General features: G+C 37.8%; 1 pseudogene; it reads right to left on the minus strand.

Annotated features, from left to right (window-relative positions):
- Positions 1–7149, minus strand: LOC122091952 (annotated as a pseudogene).
- Positions 7150–7595: the final 446 nt, after the last annotated feature.

Consider the following 7595-nt stretch of genomic DNA (forward strand, 5'->3'; position numbering starts at 1 on the left):
TTTTTCAGGTTTGAAATTTTCACTTCTTTTCCTTTAAAATTTTCCTTTACAACCAAACATAACCTACAAGAACATACAAAAGAATTGACAAAGGCTTAAGAAACAGAAAGGAGATTTCTACTAGCATATGTTGCTCCTAATTTTCAAACATCAAAGTTCTTTACATCTATTTCCGCTTCTTTCTCACTTTAAACAGAGAAAAATAAAAATGAATACATAAAAAGATTTCATATCATGGCTCTAGCTTCAAGGAAACAACCCGGGACTATCTATTGCGCTTTGCCACTTTAATGAAGATTACTGAGAGGCAAGATAGAGCCCACCATGGCCGACGGACCTCTTGCTCCCCTTTCAAGCAAGCCACTGCAGGTAAACACAAGATATGAAACAAGAGAAGTTGAGATACTGTGGCAAACCAGGAGAATGAAATTTCATCCTTGTAAATTAACACAAGGAGAACTCAGATATGGGTATTCAGCAGCCCTACATTTTCTTTTAACTCAGTTTCGTCCAACCTCATACAACAGGTTACCAAGTCTCCATACTAAACCTGTCACTATTTAATGAATGGAAGGACAAAAACCCATTTGTTATGATAAATTCTCATAAATGATACAATTGGAAACTCTGTAAACCTGCAAGAAAGGAGATCTAAATTCCCAATCAAGGGTATTTACACATAGACTATAGGATGGTTTGCTTAGTGGTACACGCTTCTGTTATCACCATTTGGAAAACCACCATGTGCAAAACAAATGGTTGAATCCATGCAATTGTTCTCCAGAAACCTTTGTGCATGTGTGTATGTTTGTATTTTCGTGTGTGCATGTGTGTAGCATGAGAGAGAGAGAGAGAGACCCTTAATGCGTCTAAGCTCCTTGCACAGCATGATAAAGTCTCCCCATTTCATGTGACATCATCTTATAAACCTGAGAATCTGCTCAGTGGTGAACATGGACAAGCTCTCCAAGTATTCTCCATTGACACCATTATCTTCAAAAACCAGGCGGTAACTACCAAGATTTATCTCTTCCAACCACAGCCCAACATCCTGGTAAAACACATTCCCAAATGATATTCATTCTATCAATATTTTGATTTTTAGTATCCTAACAACAAAATTAAGTAATATGCAAAAATGTGTTGTACTGTTGTTCGAAGGCATGTGTCAGGGTTGCCATGGTTGGCAGTGTCTCTGGTTCCATCAACTAGTTAACCTAACTCAGCAGCATCTTTTTCTACCATCTCATTCTCAATACCTTTCTTCTTTATTCAGCGAAGGCTATCAATCCAGGTGGTTGAATTGGATCCGATTCATCCCACCTCACCATTGATCAGCACTTCGCATCATCAACCATGAAAGCCTTCGGTTTGACCCCTTTTTCATCCCATATTTGCCTCTAAATCACCCAACCTCATCTCCATGCCACAATGCCCCTATGTGGCCATTATATATATATATATATATATATCTTTCATTATCATTGTTTGTTATTTGAGTTGGATACCATACTTCTTTCTAATCCAAACTTATTATTGAAATCTATGTCTGAATTTTTGTTCAAGTCTTTTGCCTAAGCATTTGTTCGAAGCACAATCCTACACACTCTAGAAAAACCTTGTAAATTAATAGCTCTTATCGAAATAATCATATTAAAATGTTTTATTAGATTAGCCACCATATAACTAGTTGCTTGAGAAGATATGCATTTCCCTAACATCAGGATGAGGAAAATAAAATATCAATTACTAATGAGTATAATCCTGGGTGAATATTCATTGAGAACGTTTATTATGTAACTCCTAAAAAGGAACAGGAAGTCAAGCTTTTACACAAGGCAAAACCTTTCAGACATAATAATAAAATAAAAAATATTTTGAGGGTCATGATGCTGGAAAAAGAACAAGGTTGAGCACAAGAAATCATATATTATTGCTTAATTGGAGAAGCAAAAACTCCAACCTAAAAGATGCTCTCACCCTTATAATCACAATGGTTTGTCAACAACAGGATCTAAGCACTGAATACAGATCGGATCACATCAGGAGGAACTCATCTGACCAAAAAGATGGGAGTTTCAGGCACCAAATCTTGAAACATAAAATAGTATAGCATTTGGTGTGTTTCAGCAGAATTCTAGGCTTTTTTCATCCTATTTCAATGAATGTGATGTGGCATCAGTTTAGAGTTACCAAGTGGTTAGGATGGCAATCAGGTGTTTTCATGCAGGTAGGGTTAAGAAATCTCAGGCTAATGGTCAAGGGTATGCCCAGCCCAGTTATATTCAGGTATATTCAAGCCACCTGCATATATATGACAACAAATAATAAATAATAAATAATTTGAATTAATATAACTACGATAATTGGGAATTTGTGCTCGGGTGAGTTTGGACAGGCTTTTGTTGGGCAACCAGGTGATCTAGGTGGGTTTGGAATGCAATTGAAGGGAGCAAATACTCATTGGTTAAGAGACCATGCCTGAGCACAACCAATTTGCTAATAAGATTACATTTAGCCGACCCCATCCAGCTATGACTATCCTGACTTGTTGGGCTGTGCCTCTTGCCCCTTACTCTCTTCCCATATTTTACCCTCATCTTTCTTTTCTCATTTCTCATCCTTTTTTTTTTTTATTCCTATTTTGTTTTGTAAGAATCCATGTAGCCGAACCCATTAAGTTGGGATAAAGCTGAATTTTTCGTTGCTGTTGTTGTTAGACAAACTGAGCACTGCAACCCCTAATTATGGTTGTCCTACATCAGGGAGCCCGGTAGTCTGAATCTCTGATACAGTTGGGCCAATAGCCTTTTTTTTTTTTTTTTTGGGGGGGGGGGGGGATAGAGTGCCAATAGTCAGTAAATTTCGGGATGGGAAAAATAAAATACTAGACAAGTTCAAGAGTAATTTGGCATATTCATTGACAGAAGTTGATATGACTGAGTATGAAATATTCAAATTCATCAAGTCTTGCGATAAATACCTTTTTGGAAACATGACAAGTACATGAATTACTAATGTAAGACCCTAGGCCCAGACCCTTGTGATGTAGGAGGATACCTAGACAACTAGGATTCCTACAAATATTACCCACGTGGCCAGAGGTAGACTCACTAGGGCTTAGAATGGGATTGGGATTAATAGAGAATAGCACAATACATTAATTAGCATGCATGAATTAGAGGACTATTAAACAGAGTAGCAGCAATCAATACTAATCTAGAAAGAAAAGCATATGAACTACCTAGGCCTCAAGTGGGGAATATGGGGAAGGGAACATGGCAACATAGCGTAGATAGGCACAAATCAATTCAAGAATTCAGAGAGTAAGTATCATACTCTTCCTTACATCAATCAACTACTAAAGAAATCAGCAGCATTCTTAATCACAGAAAATTGATTATAAAAACAGCAGTAGTATGTAAGTTCAGCAGGATGAAAATATAAGAGCAACAGTAACAGGTTTGAACACAACAGGATAATTCTAAAGGACAGCAGTAAATAATAATGGCTGAAACAGAGGATAATTTCAGTCTTCAGTGGGATCAACAGGGAGGTAGTAAACAGTCAAGGAAGTGGGTTGGGGTGAGGATCTACTTATCTTAACGCTGTCCTGCTCTGAGGAGAAAAGGAGAGGTCGAAGTCCTCCCAAATAGAGGTGCAGCCCACCTTATTTGATGAAGCGGAAACTCCAGTTTGTTGAAGGAGTATTCAGCAGTATTCCGATGGGGCTTTATGCAACTGAGATGGACTTCAATCGGTAGTATTTAGCAGCTGCAGTAGACGTGACAGTAACCAAAGAATAGATGCAGTGAAAGAGAGAACGAGAATGGGAGGGAAAGTCGTGAGAGAGAGGAGAGGCGAGAAAGAGAAAGAAGATCGAGAATGAGAGATGAGAGAGAGAGAGAGAATCGTTGCCTTTTTTTTTTGCTTTCAATAATCATTTCATTAAAAAAAAGTTGTGGCCAATGGCCTTACATAAGTAGGGAGATAATTACCAAAAAAAAAAAAAATGAAAAAGTCCAACTATGAAAATAATCTCACAATAAAAGAAGTTTCCTAAAACAAATAGGAATATTATTTGATTTCCTACTTATCTCAAAGATCTAGACAAATAAGATACTAGAAAATAAGCTAACTAAATAACAAATCAGCAATGGGGCCCACACAATCTTGGGTGATGGGAGAGAGAGAAAGAGGCCAGCGATAGGGCAAGGCTGGTCGATTCTTCCTCCCTTCTTCCTTCTTCTTCCTTCCTTCTTCTCTTTTAGTTTCCTTCCATGAAAGCATCCTCCAGCCATAGTGAATGTAGCTGGTTCTTGCGTCGGCGTCACTGGTACACGTGGATTTTAGTCCTGTATATAATTTTTTGATGTCTTTTGTATCTAAGAGTTAAATGATGTCAGGCTTTATTTAATTTATTAGGCCAATATTCTGTGCCTTAATACTAGCCCCTTTACATGATTTTGGAGGTATTAAAAGAATATTCAATTAATTCCGAGTTGATAATCAAAAGTGATGGCCAAAATACAGGCAAAGTATCAATCTTTGACAAGGTTTCTAATTTTCAGGGTTCAGGAGTCCACAATAGGCTTATAGTAAGAAAATTGCCATCTAATAACATATATGAATTTATGTTCTCCCCAATGAAGGAAAGAATAACTTAATGGAGGGGGTGAAAAAAGTAGTTTTCTTAAGTAGATTCCTAGCTCCAAAAGTGTGTGGATGTCATGCATGGTCGATCCATCCGTACAATGAGGTTTCAAGCCAATAAAAGGGTGGTTTCACTCTATGAATATTGAATAGGATCCCAGCTGTGCATTATTTTTCCCTCACTTGATGATTGTTGTGTAACTTTAGTGACACTAGGACGGAAAATGAAATGGTGAAAATTGATGAGAAGGAGATTCCACAAAGTGATTATTTTAGGTACGTTACATGTATATAGGGAAATGTTTGGGTTGTGCGAGGGGTGTCAAGTAGTTATTTATTTTATTTTATTTAGTAGTTATCTAAATTATAGGTGAGGGGGAGATGTTAGTGATGCATGTGGGTAGTAGAAGTTATAGTAAGTTAAAGCTTCTTGTAACTATTTGCAATCATATTACATAGGTAAAAGATGGAATGAAAGGCCAGCCTTCGAATGGCAATGTGGTTCTTTGGTTCCTATAACTTCTTTTAGGAGGAGGCACGGCTTCCTCCATAAAGCCGGAACGTAATAGCTTCATCAAAAGAGCTATTTATATTTTTTTTATTATTTAATTTCTATTCTATCTCCCTTCTCAATTGATTCCCTATTTTCTCTCCTCTATATGGTGTGCATGTATCAAGGTATCTGGGTTCAATCATAATCAAAGAAGGTGACATAGAAGATGATTTTCACAGAAGATTAAATAGAATGTTGTATGATCGACAGATTCCTTTAAAGCTTAAAGGAAAATTTGATAGGACAATCATATGACCATCTATGATATATGGCACAGAGTGTTGGGTACTTTGAAGCATCACATGTCATATAGATAAACTACGTACAACGGAGATGAGGAAGTTGAGATGGATGTGTAGCAAAACTTGGAAAGGTAAAGTAAGGAATGACCACATTAGAGGTGATTTGGGAATAGCCTCGATACGTGATATTAACGATAAGCTTCGAGAAATTCATTTGAAGTGGCATGACCTATTTATCAAAGGCCTTGGGATGCTCCGGTACAAAGGATTGACTTCATTCAATTGAAGAAACTAAAAGAGCTTGGGACAGGCCTAAAATGATCTTAGGAGAAGAAGTGAGGAAAGATATACATAGCTTAGGCCTCGTATGAAGTATGACTCAAATAAAGCTGGTTGGAGGGCAAAGATCCATGTAGCCAACCCCATTTAGTTGGGATAAGGTTGAAAATAGTTGTTCCTGTTGTTGTTGTTGTTGTTGCTGTATTACATTCTTTGAGACCCATTCATGGATCCCTAATACCCTATGGATGGATTCTTCTTGGAAATTCATCATTCTTTTCTATTGTTTGTCCCTTACTGAAATTTACATGTTCTTATGATCCTATTTAGTTACCTTAGGCAGATATTCACCATAACATTATGGGACAATGCAACAGTTAATGGGATAATGGATCCTCACAAGCCCTCTAGACCCTCTCAGTTGTTGCCAATTCGGCGGGAGAACCTTGAAGGCCGTTAATCTAAATTGTTTCATAAGATAGTAGAGTGGACATAAGTTATTAGGAAGCTAATATGGCTCAAATGCATAGCCTCATCCCTAGTAAAACTAGAACACCCCCTCCCCCTAAACACACACAGAATTCTCCATTTCAGGGTTCATGTTGATTGAGGGAAGAAAAGTAAGACAATTTCCCGCATGGACTGTTACTGAATTCGGACTTTACAAATGTTCATGAAATTACAACAGGAAAATGAAAACCATAGCTAAATTGAAACAAGACATAGCGACCAACTCAATTCATAGATCCAAACAAATTTTGTGTGCTCTTGAAAGCCAAAATGCATGGTCTGTGAAGATTTCCTTAGATTCAAAAAACCCACATCAGACTCAATCAATTAAAAAGCAATAAGTAGCAGAAATCAATATTTTCATACCTCAACAGTCCACATGAAGAAATCCAGAGGCTCCGGTGGCCGCTCTTTATTCATTTCGCGAATCAGCAGTCAAGAACCTGGGAAAGAAAAAAAAAAACAAAGAAGCTCTGAAATTGCGGAGGTCAAACAAAAATTCCTCCAAATTTAATCCCACAAAAAACTGTCAGAAAATTGAGAGGACCTTTGGGTTTCAAAGACTAATAACTTCTCACAAGTGATAACGCCTTACCTAATTAAACTCTCTACATTTGAGACGTTCGAGATAGGGATAGTCCCCCACAGAGAGACTCAAGGGAAGAAGAGGAAAGCTCTGGAGGGGACTAGGAGAGGAACCAAAGAAAGGAACCGAAGGAGGGAGAGTCCCTTCTGGCTTCCGCTTCTGCTCTGCCTCCGCTTTGTGCACTGACTCTCTCGTCTCTACTGGACCGAGGGGGCCCCATCACGGTCCACCGCTTATTTTCTCTTCCAAATTCCTACATTGGAGTTTGGACTTGGGGACTACTGGTTTTGCTTGCTACCTTTTCTCTCTTTTCCTTTCTTCTCTTTATTTTATTGGGTAAAATTTGTCAAGCTATGTTTTTGAGAGATAAAAGGATTTTAATAAATTTTCTATCATGAAAATTTTCCATGTTACAAAACAAAAGTCGAAAAATCTCAATTATCATAAATTTAAGAGGAAATTACACTCCCCTCCCTTATATATTTTAAGTATTACATAATCTTCTTTTACGAAGTTTGAAATGAAGTTTGAAATTATACTCCCCTTCTTCCTAAGTTTTAGATTCTATCAATCGTACCCTGACCGTGAGTGAGGAACTGTTAAGTGTATTACAAATTTATTTTAAACCCCAAAATACCCCTGATCTAATAGAGATGACCTATTTGCCCTCAAGCCTTATTCTCCATCTTTGTTCCCAACGGCGGCCGGCAACTCTATTCCTCTTCTTCTTCTCCGTCTCTGTTCGGCAGCGGCGGTCGACACTTTATTGCCT

Source organism: Macadamia integrifolia, chromosome 10, assembly GCF_013358625.1.
Source record: "Macadamia integrifolia cultivar HAES 741 chromosome 10, SCU_Mint_v3, whole genome shotgun sequence".
Lineage (NCBI taxonomy): Eukaryota > Viridiplantae > Streptophyta > Magnoliopsida > Proteales > Proteaceae > Macadamia > Macadamia integrifolia.